At 46.8% G+C, this 14182-nt stretch overlaps 1 protein-coding gene across 4 annotated transcripts in view; it reads right to left on the bottom strand.

The window, feature by feature from the left end:
- Window positions 1-14153, bottom strand: part of KLHL29 (kelch like family member 29) — a 318957-nt gene extending 304804 nt beyond the window's left edge. For all 4 annotated transcript variants that reach the window (XM_017893334.1, XM_017893336.1, XM_017893335.1 and 1 more), the window contains exon 1: window positions 13793-14153. The gene's annotated coding sequence lies outside the window, so the exon portion shown is untranslated. The remainder of the gene's footprint in view (window positions 1-13792) is intronic.
- Between the last annotated feature and the right edge of the window lie 29 nt (window positions 14154-14182).

Here is a 14182-nt window from a genome sequence, read left to right as displayed (position 1 = left end):
ACTCAGTGAACTGAACACTTGAGGTTGTAGATTTCATTGTATTGCTTCTCAACGATTATACCTCAAATAAAATAATAATAAATAAATGCAATGCAATGCTCAACACAAAGCGGGTAACACGGCAAGTGCCCTAGAAGAGTTGCTAAATTGTTAAACACATTTTTTTCCTAAGTGAATTTTAAAAAGACTTTACTAGGAGAATCACTTTGGAATATGTCTGGAAATCTATTTTTTTATTGTGATGAAACATACATGCCACAACATTTACCATTTTAACCGTGTTTAAATGTACAGTTCAGTGGCATTAAGTGCATGCACACTATTTTGCTATTTAGCTTTTATTTCATAATCATAAATTTAACTCTGTAATCCAGTTAGGCATGGAAGGAACAAGGAAAACATGGAACCCAAAGGGAACTACAGCAAGAGCACAAAGATTCTAGGATACTGTGAGCAAATGGGGAGCAGGGGTGCTCTGCTGAGCTACAAAGGAAGGGTCGGGTGATGAAGATAAAACACCAGTCAAATTTACTGGAGTTGTCCACTGTCAGCAGTGGTGATCTTTCTTGCTGGTCTTGCCATTCCTGGACCCTCCACGGACCTCAACAATCTTCATGGCCCTCTTTCACGCTTGCCAAAGACCACATACTATGCCATCCAACCACTCAGTCTTGGCAGTGCAGATGAAACACTGGGAAGCGTTCATGTTGGGTCCAGCATTTGCCATGGTAAGATGCCAGGGCCTGTATGCTTTAGGATGAAGTTCTCATCATCAAATTTCTTCCTGTAGACGGACTTGCCACCAGTGCCATTATGGCATGTGAAGTCTTCACCCTGACACATAAAACCCTGGAATAATTCTGCGAAAGCAGAAACCCTTATAACCAAATCCTTCCTCTCCAGTGCTCAGAGCATGAAAGTTTTCTGCTGTCTTTGGAAACTTGTCTGCAAACAGCTCAAAGGAGACGTGGCCCAAGGGCTCACCATCAACAGTGATGTCAAAGAACATGGCGGGGTTGACCATGGCTGACAGTATGGGGATCCAGCAGCGGCAGCAGCATCTGCAAAGCCTGCATGCACATTGTTTTTCAACCTTCTCCACCATCTATCTCCAGAGCATTTCATTTTCTTAAACTGAAACCCTTTGCCCATTAAATGATAGCTCTCTCCCCACATCCCCTGGCAACTACCATTCTACTTCTGTCTGTGAATCCAATCCATACTACTCTAGGTACCTCATGTAAGTGGAATCCTCCAGTATTGGTCCTTTCGTGACTGGCTTATTTCACTTAGCATAATGTCTTCAAGGTTCATCCACGCTATAGTGTGTATCAAAACTTCCTTCCTTTTTAAGGCTAAATCATCTTCCATTGTATGCATCTAGTGTATTTTGTTTATTCATTCATCATTGATGGACACTTGGGTTACTTCTACCTTTTGGCTATTGTGAATGTGGTTGCTATGAGCAACACTGGTGTATGAACATCTGTTCGGGTCCCAGCTTTCACTTTTTTTGGGTATAGGCTCAGAAGCAGAATTGCTGGATCAGATGATAATTCTATGTTTAATTCTTTGAAGAATGGCCATAATGTTTTCCATAGCGGTTGTACCATTTTGCATTTTCATGAGCAGTGCATAAGGGTTGCAGTTTCTCCACATCCTCACCAACACTTGTTATTTTCTGTTGTTGTTTATAGTCACGCTAATGGACATGAGGCGGTTTCTCATTGTGGTTTTGACTTCCATTTCCCCATTGATTAGTGATGTGGACCATCTTTTTGTGTCCTTATTGGCCATTGGTATACCTTATCTGGAGAGGTGTCTATTCAAGTCCTTTGCCCATTTTTAAATGGAGGCATTTGTTTGTTGAGTTGAAAGTATGTTTTAATTGCTGCTGTGCTGGCCTGACAGCCAAGCCCCACACTCCCCACTGCCGCATGCTCAGTTCCCAGGCAGTAGTGTCACATCCTCCACCCGACCCCATCCCAGTGGCCCACTGGTCACTCCCAGCACAGGAGTAATGGCCCGATGGGCAACTGCCTCCCATTTTCCTGGGACCAAGGAGACTTGGCCCAGGTGTCTATTTGAGCTATCAAAAAATGTTTCTGGAGACCAGGCATTCTGGGAGGTGTACCAGGAACAAAAACAGCAGACAGTTACAGCTGTCAAATTGTGACTTCACAGTCAGTGAGTGACCACCCCCGCCCCACTGCCTCCCCCAGAGGTCCTCGTGAAAAAATATGGCTTACTGTGGTGTCTGCAGAATCAAGGTTTAAATTTTAAAATCTGAACAAGGCCATGGCTCTGGAAAGCCATGCTCACCCAGTGATGTGAGGGAGAGTGCGTGGGGAGGGGCAAGGGCCAGGGGCCATTGCTACAGCCCTCATCTAGAAAGGGGGCTGGAGCCCTTGCCATGGGAGGGCCGTTTGTGTGCCTTTATCCCAGCAAGGCAGCAGCAGGAGCTGCTCTCCTGACGAGGCTCTCCATGGCTGCCTGTGACCTTCCTTCTGTCCCAGTCACAGGTACCTTCCAGGTCTCACAGCACAAATCCCCCACACTGCCAGACCTCTACCCAGGGGCCACTAGAGCAGACCTTGTCAGATACCTGGGGCCAGGGAGGAAGCCTCCCTCAAGGTCACTAGTGAGGTGGTGACCTTATACAGAGGAAAAAAGCGACTTCCCTGAAACATGCTTTCCATGAAAATCATTTTCTCTTTTGGGGAAGAGAGGAAATTTTAAAACTGAGAATCATCGTAGAAAAAGGCAGTTTCCCAACATCATATGAAGCCATTCAGGTGCTTCTTTTTTTACAACATGTTGCCATAGATGGGTAGACGGAGAAGCTTAGGTGCTTCCCGTTAGCAAAGGTTTCAGCAAGAAATATGTTCCTTTTGCAGTTTGAATATTATTCAAGTTTTGATGATTAAAACTGGTTTTGATGATTAAAGCTGGCTGGAATAGCATGAACCGAAGAGATTACAGCAGGCTCTCTTCTAGAAGGATCGGCTGGACAAGCGCACTGCACGCAGCCTCCTGGTCCGACCAGTCCAACTTCCAAATGAGGTATGTACATTTCCCAAATTCCATGGCCCTTAATTTTGGTTTGAAAAGCCAGGGCAAGCTCATCTTATATGTCTTCACATTGGCTAAATAAGCTAAGTCAATGGCAAAATAACTGACCCAAAACAAATAAGCTAATTCAATGGCAAAATAGCCTACCCAAGTCTCAAGAGGTCAAAACAGGCAGCATTGCAACAAATTGGCCTCAGGATGTATGTGGGTGGGTACAAGGGTCCCGAGCCAAGATCCTGAGGTTCTCATTCAGTATCCAGGAGACTGACAGAAGAGGCACCTAAATGCAGGGGACGCAGCCCTCCTTATGGTCACCAACAATGGCAGTCAAGTTCCGGGCAGGACAGACCAGGCTGCTGCCCCTGCTAATGTGAGCAACACTAGGTTGGACAGAATTCAGCCCACTTGTTAACCTAAAGGTGGCAACATTGGCCTCATTGATGAGGGATTCTAGACCCAAGTGTTATAAAATCATGAGACACATCTTGCTTTGGCAAGACAACTGCAGCTAGGTTTCTTATGCCTATTTGAGGTGAAGGATCAGGTTTCGGGTTTTTGTTTACATCACCAATCTATCAAGAACCAAAATGTGGTCCTACCTTGCATGATTAGCCCACACCCACACCATAGGTGGCTCTCCTGGTAACTCTCCATGTGAGTCCGAGACCACCCAAACTGGTCTGTACCTAGTTAATGAGGGGAGCCTTGGCATCATGCTGCCAAGGCAGTGTTGAATGCAATCGGAGTTTTTTGGTTTTTTTTTCTTTTTTGAGACGGAGTCTCGCTCTGTCGCCCAGGCTGCAGTGCAGCGGCACGATCTCAGCTCACTGCAACCTCTGCCTCCCCAGTTCAAGCGATTCTCTTGTCTCAGCCTCCTGAGCTGGGATTACAGGCGCATGCCACCATGCCTGGCTAATTTTTGTAGTTTTAGTAGAGACGGGGTTTCACCATGTTGATGAGGCTGGTCTCAAACTGTTGCCCTCATGATCCGCCCGCCTCGGCCTACCAAAGTGCTGGGATTACACGTGTGAGCCACCTTGCTCGGCCTGCAATCGTAGTTTCTAAATGCTTATTCCCAATTTATCTCAGCACATATTGGTAACAGTGTAGAAACAGACACCTATCTGTGACCTTACCTGGAGTAGCACCATTTTCTACCCCTCTCTACTGTGATGGAGAGACAAGTCAATAGCAGCAGCGGCCAATGTAGGTGGTTAGGCAGAACCCAGCGGACCTATGGGTCATGGCCACAGCAGCATTCACAACCTGATTCTCTCTGCTCTGGACTGTCTCACAGAATTTCTCAGGAAATTCCTGGACTGGACCACTCATTTCCATGGACTTCCTGGTTAGATGTGGTGCTCTGTCTCCTTCCTCTATCACCTCAGCACACTTCATTGAGCTCACAGTATCTGAACAATGAATACCCAGTCTGTGCCAGGACCAAGGCTAAAAGACAAAGTCCTTGCCTTCAAGGACCATGATCCCCAAGATGAGTCCAGAAATAACCACTGATGTTACTGATTTGGCATATGCTGGCACAGTTCTAAGCACTTTGCAAACAGGAACTCATTTAATCTTCAAGTATTCAATCTTCATAGATCCAAATCAGCACACCCCAGGAAGACTTCTGACCACAAAGAAAGGAGTCAGATAGACCTAAGCCTTGCAGGCAAATTCAGAATTGAATTTTTGTTCCATTTGCAAAGATGAGGCCAGCACATTTAAGTCTGAAGGTACTTGAAATCATACTGGTAAGTCTCTTTAAATTTATTTCACACTTGAAAAGAGAATTAGCTGGACCTCCACTTATTATGTCAACTGTGATAATCAGTGAGCAATGTGGCTAAACATGTGATTATTTCTTTTTTCAAATAGGCAATTTATATTCCCTAGAAAAGGGAATATTGGCTCTCTTCCTTCTCCATAGGTAGGCAGGTATCTGGAGGACAGGCTCCTTCCTCCCTGTAACCCATCCAGCACCCATCATAGGCCTGGCACCCATGTTTGTTGATCTGACCTTGGGCAAATGCTTGGGTCTCTCTAAATCAGCTGCAGAATAGGAATATCACCGCTGTGAAGTCACCCATGCGACAAGGGGAGCAAAAATGAGATGCCACAGGAAAGGCAGTACTCTTCCCACTGTGCCTTCTCAGTAAACAGTTAGTGAATCTATCCTCATTTAGAAGCTCCAGGAGCTGAATATATATCCTTAAAGTTTCTTGGGAGGCTAAGCTCAGCTGCAGGTTTGATCCAGAAGCAGATGCTTAAAGTTGGAAGATATGAAAAGTGAAGGTAAAGGAGAAGGGGAATACTGTTTTCGTTTTTTGTTTTTAATCCCAATTTCACCATTCCTCACCACTTCTCAGTGTTACTAAACGACCAAAAGGAAAAAGGGATGTTCTGGCAGCTGTTAGGTCTTTAATTTGGTCTAAGCCTTTGGCGGTTGCTTTGCATAAAACAGAGATACAGGGTCCTCTTGTCTGCTCTTCCTTCACCGCCCACACCTCCAACTTGCTTCTAGGAGCTTTGCGGGGAAGCCTCAAGAAGAGGAAGCTTCATGCTCGACGTTACAAGCCCAGTGGGGAGGGAGGGGCGGCAGCAGAGCTACACAGGAGTGACCGGGCCAGTGCCCGGCCAGCAGTCAGGCAGGGCCAGCCTCCCGCCACCCCTCACCTCCTGTGTGGTCCAGATCCCAGGCACTGCAGCCACGCCTTTCTCAAGGTGAATCTCAAACTGAAGAAGTCCCTCCTTGGCTGAACGTGGGTTGAAAGAGTTAAAACAGAGCAAACACGTTTTTGTGGTGTGTTCACACCCATCTCGAGAAAAAACTAATATAAAGAATAAAAATAGAACAGAAGAAGTTGGAAAATACAGTGTTATCGCCCTTCCCAAACTGCCTCTGTGATTTCCAGGTGTTTCATTTTTTCCTTAAAACGATGCTTTTGTGAACTACTACAAATTTTGAAATCTGAGCAGGGACAACACCCCACAAAGAAAGTCCCTGAGAGAGGACAGACTGCATGGATGCTCAGAAGCGCCAGACAGACCCAGGTTGTCACTGCAATGATGAAGTTCCAAGAGAGAATTAGTCTTCAAAGTCTCAAGTCATAAATCCTAGAAGATTCCATCCAGATTAGAATTCATCAATAAGCATATTTAATATATATGCCCAAATATAGCATCAAAAATTCCACACAATGACAAGCCATGAACATGTGACTACACAGCCACGGAGTGAAAAGAACATCCAAAAAGTCGGCTTTGATGTCTGTTATCTGACACCTTCTCTGGGCAAACATTTTTACGGGGAAGAGTTTTGTGCCAGGCACCTGGCTATTGCATTGGTATGCAAAAATGAACAAGCCCAGGTCAATGGTTAGTAGTTCTGGATGAATCCTTAACCCTTTCCACATTGTTTTTATTCTTTGATTTGCTATTTATTTACTATGCTGGCTCAAGAAGGAAACAGATGCCATTCAAACACCTACAAGTTTTTCTCATTAGCCTTCCAGAAACCACAGTAAATGGAAGCAGGTGTGCAAATCCAAAAGGTATCATGAATGTTGGTCAGACTTGATTAATACTGTTATTTTAGCTCACATTCCTTCTACTAGATTGATTTTACATAAAATGTTAATTAGTGAAGTCAACATAGTACCTGGTATAGGCAGTGTGAAGTGGTGCAGATGCATGGGAAAAAACAAAGACACAGGCGCATGTGCACACACGAATAGGGATGTGTGTGCAGAAAGGAAAACACAGACAGACTGGTAGCTGAGGGATCCGTGTTCAAACCCAGCTGAACAACGTGGCTAGGTTTGTGGCCTTGGGCCAGTTGATTACCTCTGAGCCTCATCTTCATTTGTAAAATGTGGATAATCCCTACCTCGCAGCATTGATATGAGGATTAGAGATAATATATGTAAAGTACCTCGGATACAGTGAGCAGCCATAACTGGAAGCTATTATTATTATATTATTGGGGCTTAATAAAGGTTTGGTGATTGAATAATAGGTAGATTAGCTGACCTCAAAAATCCACATCAACTCTAAAATTATGACAGACACTAAAGATGGAATTAAAAGTTCACACATCAAATCAACTCAAGGGTATTTTTAACTATTGGAATTGTGATGCAAATATCTTATGCTTTTCAGAGTAAGTACTGATAGTGAGACTTACAGAACACAATATATATACATGCCCTGGCATACGATTAAAACATTTATGATTGAAATTGAACAGGATTGGCATCTACAGTTTCTGAGATCTCTAGGGGTTGCTGCTGTCTCTTCTTCCACAGTTAATTTTCCTAAGCTCTCTTTGTAGAGCACTTCCCCAGGCCACTGTAATGTGGGCTTACGGAGGTTATCTGTTTTCGCCCTCACAACCACCCTAGATAGCCACTACTGCTCCTTCCAATTTCTTAAAAGAAAACTGAGGCTGGGTGAGATTAAGGATCTGTTCAAGGTCACACAGCTAGGAGGCACTGGAGATGGGACTTCAACATGGACAGGAAGCCCGTGTTTCTAATCCCTCTGCAGTATCACTGCAACTAGGACAAACCCCCAAGCAAAGCATGAGATCTGAGAGACTAGGGAGGAAATGCACACACAGAAAAGGAAGAACAAATGTCAGTAACATCTACTGCATTCTTTATTGGACAGTATTCTGTGTGACTGCATTCTCCCCAAGTCTCTTCAATAGAAAACTTATGTAATTTGTTAGTGTTAAAAGTCAAAATAGGGCTGGGCGTGGCGGCTCACGCCTATAATCCCAGAGTGAACTTTGGGAGGCAAGAGACGGGCGGATCACCTGAGGTTGGGAGTTCAAGACCAGCCTGACCAACATGGAGAAACCCCGTCTCTACTAAAAATACAAAATTAGCCATGCATAGTGGCACATGCCTGTAATCCCAGCTTCTCGGTAGGCTGAGGCAGGAGAATTGCTTGAACTCTTGAACCCGGGAGGCGAAGGTGGTAGTGAGCCAAGATCGCACCATTGCACCCCAGCCTGGGCAACAAAAGCAAAACTCCGTGTCAAAATGAAGAAAAAATCAAAATAACAGCAATTCCACTTCTGGGTACAGACCCAGAAGCACTGAAAGCGGGATGTCCTATACTCCTGTTCACAGCAGCATTATTCCCAGTAGCTACAACACGGAAGCAATCCAAATCTCCATCAACAGACGAATGGACAAACAAAATGTAGTCCATACATGCAATGCATACCATTCAACCCTAAAAAGGAAGGGAATCCTGTCCCGTGCCGCAAGATGTGATAAACCTGTAAGACATTAGGCTAAGTTTAACAAGCCCATCACAAAAGGACGAACGTGGCATGATTCCACTCACATGAGGGATCTAAGGTAGTTAAATGTATAAACAGGAAGTAGAATGGCAGCTGTCAGGGGCTGAGGGCGGTGGGAATGGGGAACGTGATGTTTAATGGGTATAGACTTTCAGTTCTGCAAGATGAAGAGTTCTGGAGCTTGCTTGCACAACAATGTGAATGCTACGAATGCACAGTTAAAAATGGTAAAGGTGGCTCACGCCTGTAATCCCAGCACTTTGGGAAGCCGAGGTGGGTAGATCACCTGAGGTCAGGAGTTCGAGACCAGCCTAGCCAACATGATGAAACCCCGTCTCTACTAAAAACACAAAAAATTTGCTGGGCGTGGTGGCGGGTGCCTGAAATCCCAGCTACTCTGGAGGCCGAGGCAGGAGAATTGCATGAACCCGGGAGGCAGGGGTTGCAGTGAGCCAAGATTGTGTCATTGCACTCCAGCCTGAGTGACAGAGTGAAACTCCATCTCAAAAAAAAAAAAAAAGGTAAAGATGGTAAATTTTATGTGTTTTTAAACCATGGTTAAAAAAAAGTGTCAGAATATATATTTGTGTATATATATCTGTATATTTGTTTGTGTATATACATGTGTGATTATCTGTTTACAAATATATATACACATACATATATCCTCAAAATGATCAAGGATTTTAAAATGTCAAAAACCTATAAATTATAACAATAAACACCTGTGAGGCCAATGGCAGCCTATAAATGTCCTGGAGGCCGTCTTCTTTGTGCACACTGGATCCCCAGCCACAAACATGCTCGTCGTTCTTGTTCCAGCTTGTGAGTCGTCATCTGCTGCTGCACAGTCCAGAGTCTCCGAACTACTTGAATTTCATGCAGATACCCTCTTGCACAGAAAATGAGAACTTTTCCCCTTTCTACCCTAAAGGTGGAAATGCTCCCAAATGATAAAATTGGTTTCACAAAGAACTCTGTTGCTACTTTCAGTGATGAACTTGCCTCATCTTAATTGGCAGTTTCAGTTTTCCTGTTTTCAAGTGGTTTCCTTGAAGAAAGTACAGGCTGCGTTTACTGTGGGAGAAGTAAGCCTGTTTACTTCTTTAACTCCGTGGAAGAACCAGGGAGTCTGCTTTCAGGGTGGTCCTGATCTCAGCATTTTTGATCCAAGGTGCAGGTAAAGAATTCGGATACATCTTTCCTTCTTAACCAAAATTAAGACCATTTTCTATGGTAAAATTTACTTCCGACAAAAGTACATTCCAGGGATTATGCTACCTAATCTTTTAGCATATCAGGAGATGACCTCAGATTACTTAAGAAATAAAAACTGACTATCTTCTACACAAACTACAGATATTCTACCAGCTTCCAAACATTTGCGTGGATATGTGTCTAGCACAGTGAAAGATGCTAAGACAGGCCTGGAAAAAATATGATTTATTTGTTTACAAATACATCCCCCTCCTCTTTCTTTCTTTCTTTTTTTTTTTTCTGAGACTGGGTCTTGCTCTGTCGCCCAGTGTAGTGGCGTGATCACGGTTCACTGCAGCCTCAACTTCCTGGGGTCTGCGCTCCTCCCATTCACTAACACATTTCTTGTTCTCCAGTCCTCTTACACAGTAACTGCCGTGGTTTATCCTCATTCAGCACAACTAAAGGCTGGATTTCTTATTCATGATGTTTCTTCCTCCTCCTACCCGCAAGTAGGCACTTAGTTGACTGATTATAGAATCACAAAGTTGGTTATAATTCCGTTTCTTCATCTGACTTTGAACTTAAGTGTTCCAATTACTTTGCCTGATCCTAATAAGTCAGTAGCGTGCTAATGCTTGCCTTGGTATTTCTGAAATATACAGGGTTGTGATTAGCATGGGATTACATCATTAGAAAGCTAAGTTGAAAGCGGGCGAGCAAAATCACCACTCGCATTTAAGTAAAACTGCCTGTTCAGTAGACTTACAATGTTACTATGATCCTAGGGACATTACATGCTGTGACTAAATATATACTGTATTTGGAAAATCCTCTGCTGTTCTGAAACCTTCTGGCTTTGACCACTACTAGAAAAGACCCCAGGACAGACCGGCTCTAATATAGTCCCGAAGTCTCTCCAAGCCAGATACAACTGATGACACAAAGAATCCCTAAGCCACAACAGTACTGGGATTTAAAAAAAAAGAAGAAGAAGAAGAAGAAAGAAAGAAAAAAAAGGAAGGAAGGGAAAAGGAGGAAGGAAGGGCAAACTTTAGTTAGTTCTGCTGGACTGAATTGATATCTCCCAGCCAAAAAGTGAGAAAGCTTTACAGTAAGCCTGCTGAAAGAAAAAAAAATAACCCATGTACACATACATATCAAATGAGATCCTAAAAAATTGCCATTAGTATTAGGGGTGCTATTTGAGTTAATGAAAAAAAAAATTAACTCCTTTATATCTGTATGTAGCTGGGAATAGTGTAGGCTTTTAGAAACTAGCAGGAAAAAAGAAGGAAATATTTTAAACTAGGAATGGTTTGTAGCCAAATCAATTGATAAAAGAAATAAAAAGATGGCATAACTAAAATTGATGCCAAAGATTTATAAGATTGACTAAATAAACAAAAATGAATGGATCACCATGGAAATGCATGAATATTGAAATAGGTAAGATTTGAATAGACTAATGATGTGCCTCACTTAAACTGACAGGTGTTGATAACAACGGTGACACTTAATCCACACCAACCGCCATACTTCCAACATGTTTATTCCTAGAAAACAGGCTGGATTTAAAGGTTCCTGTGGTAATAGTTTATAAGCAAAATGCATTTTCCAGCCTTAAAGTGACTGACTCAATGCTCATCTACCGGAAAAACAAAAAAAGGTTTTTATCCATTTTGTTCTAGATATGAGGAGCTGCAGATAGCAGAAGTCATTCTCCTGGGCTCTACTAGTCTTTGTTTCAATAAACCTCCCACAAAACTGAATTCTCAGTGTTGCTTGTCTTCCACTCTGAGTACTTGAAGTATGACCACTACTCATTAGAAACATAATTAAAAAGACACAACACTAGATCCCCACACCCCATCACATTCAGATGAAAACCAATAACCCTTAATCTATTTGTTACCATGGCTACCATAGGATATTTTATTTCAGTAAAACTCTAGGTATTTCGTTTGGATTGCTGCTTGCAAATGAAAGTTGGAGACCTATAAATTTCCATAACCGCACTAGAAATAGAGAGACCGAGAAGAAAATGTTTTTCTAATCATAGGCAGATATGGTTTATAAGATGTTTGTGCAGAAAAGTTATTAAAATTGGTTAGATGCATCAGCCCATAAACCAATTTAATGCCATTAAATTCATATAGAGTTTAAAGGCACACGTGCTAGTAATTCCCTGATTTATAGCAGGGTGATAAATCAAGTACACTACAGCACAATGTATGGGACGGAGACTATTCATCAGTAGCACACAGCTCCATACCTGTATAAACACCTAGATTACGGACTAATCAAATACATGCATGCCAACCAGCCTTTAAAGTATTCACCAGTGCTTACCGGACATGTTTTCTCTAAGTGTCAGAATGAACAATCTATAAAATTGTTCATTCTCCTCCCTCACAAAAAAAATTAAAAAGCTCTATACCTTGAATAATAATAATAATAAATCAGGAATAAGGTGGGACAAGTCTGCTGTCATTCATCTGAAAATGAAGCAATTCCTCAAATCTGACCTCCCAGGGCTGAGTTAGTGATAAGATCACATGGCGAAGAAGAAACTCTGTAGTGACTAGACAGATGGCTTTAAAGAGACTGAAACTAGGATAAATACAGCCGTAACCAGGACAGATCTGTCATCTCAAGAGGAGTTCGAATCCCAGCTTTCCTGGACTGGAGAGAGGCTGGAACCTGCAGCAGCGGGGCCGGGATGCCGCTGAGCTGCCGAAGTGGAAGTTTCGCGGGCAGCGGCAGCTCGGCGTCCTCTACGGTCTGGTCCCTCCAGCGCCGAGGTCTCGCCTAATGCTACATAAATACCTGCGTCCACGATTCGCCCGGGGCGCGCCGCGGCGCAAGCACGGGAGGGAGGGAGGAGAACGTTTGCAGAGCGGCAGGGATGGCAGCGGCGGCGGCGGCAGCTCCTCACCCATCAGCATCCCTGGGGGCCCGCGCGAGCGCCCGCCAACGGATCGCGTCTGCCTCTCGGTTCCAGAGCCCGGGGACGACAACTGGCTTCTCAGCGGACGGACCCAGGCATCCGAGACTCGCGCATGGCCGCCACCCCCTCCTCTGAGACGGCTGGCCGCAGGCAGGCAGCGCGTCCCCGCCTTCCCCAGCCAACGCTGAGGCGACCTGCCCTGGGAGCCGCCTCCGACCTACCCCGGCTCCAAGCCCAGCGTTCCGGCCCCGGGCTAGCACGTCCCTCCCTCGGGGCCCGGAGCCGACGCTGCCCAGGGCGGGCACCCGCGCGGCGACCGCAGATAACCCTCGCGCTCTCAGCCCGCTCCAGGCCACGGAGACCGGGACGCGAGCCCTGGGCCCCCCGCCCCCGGCCCCACGCGGCCATCGGGGCGCGCGTTCACACTCCCACACTACACATCTCCAGGTCCACCCTGTCCCACACATCAACAGCCCCTCCCCACCGACACCACCTCCTGGCTCCTTTGCCATCCCCGTGAGCTCTCCTTTCCGCGTCCCCCCACAACACGCTGGCACCCACAAGATGTCAAGGGAAGTGTGTGTGTGTGTGTGTGTGTGTGTCTGTGTGTCGGGGGGGGTCACAACAAGGTCTGTGCGGTTCCCTCCCGACGGTTTTCGAAATCCTCTACCTCGAAAGTTACTTAGGATTGAGTAAAGAGACCCTGTCCCCAAATGCGGGATCAGAGGACGCGAGGGGCAGAAAACCCCAACCTGGCTTCTCGCTGCACAGAGGCGCGCACCTCCCGAAAGGGCAGTGCGCGCGGCCGCCCCTGGGGCCAGCCCTCTGGCGCCTCCAGGCCCCCTGCCCGGCCCGGGCCCTGGGCCGCTCAGGGGAACCTGGCCTGGAGAGGGGCGCGCGCCGCCGGGCCCAGCAGGGGGGCTGCTCCGGCCAGGGGTCACACTCGCCTCCAGCACCTCAGACCACCGTGACAGTGCCCCCAGGCAGCCCCAGTGCAGACACACCCGGGGGCAGGAAGTTTTAATCCCCCCCCACCCCGCTTTTTTTCCCCCTGGAGCAGCGCAGGCGCAAGGGCTTCTGCAGCCTGCGAGTCCAGACGCGGGAGGCTCCTGTCGCCGCCGCCGCCGCCGCCAGAGCCAAGCCCAGCGTTCCGGGTTCCGGCCCCGCTCCCACGCCCGGCCCGGCCCCGCGCGGCGGCCAGGACCTAGGTCTCCGTTCCGCGCCGCATCCGAGGCGCTCCCGCCCGGCCCGGCTCTTACCTCCGGCCGGGCGGCTCCGGCCCCGGCCCGACGCGCAGAGAGCCCGGGGTCGCGGGTGGGCGCAGGAGGGCTGATGGAGAGCGGACGGCGCCGGCGAGTAGCGGTGGCTGGGGCCGCTCGGGTCCTGGCCGGAGGAAACGGATCCAGGTCCTCCTCCTCGCGTTCCTGCTCTCCGCCTTCTCCCCTCGTTCTTCCTCCTCCTCCTCCGCAGCCGCCGCCTCCCGGCAGCCCAGGGAGGATGCCTGGGAGAGGGAAGTCGGTCCTCCTGCCTGTCAGCCTGTGCGGCTATGCGCGGTGCGGCGCGGCTCTCATCGAGGCGGCGGCGGCGGCGGCGGCTCCGGCAGCATCGCCCCCGCCCTCTCCCCGCAGCCGCGGCGGCCGCGGGGTTGG

This window comes from Rhinopithecus bieti, unplaced genomic scaffold (genome assembly GCF_001698545.2).
Source record: "Rhinopithecus bieti isolate Rb0 unplaced genomic scaffold, ASM169854v2 scaffold_23816, whole genome shotgun sequence".
Taxonomy (NCBI): domain Eukaryota; kingdom Metazoa; phylum Chordata; class Mammalia; order Primates; family Cercopithecidae; genus Rhinopithecus; species Rhinopithecus bieti.
This window is presented reverse-complemented; position numbering and strand designations above follow the sequence as displayed.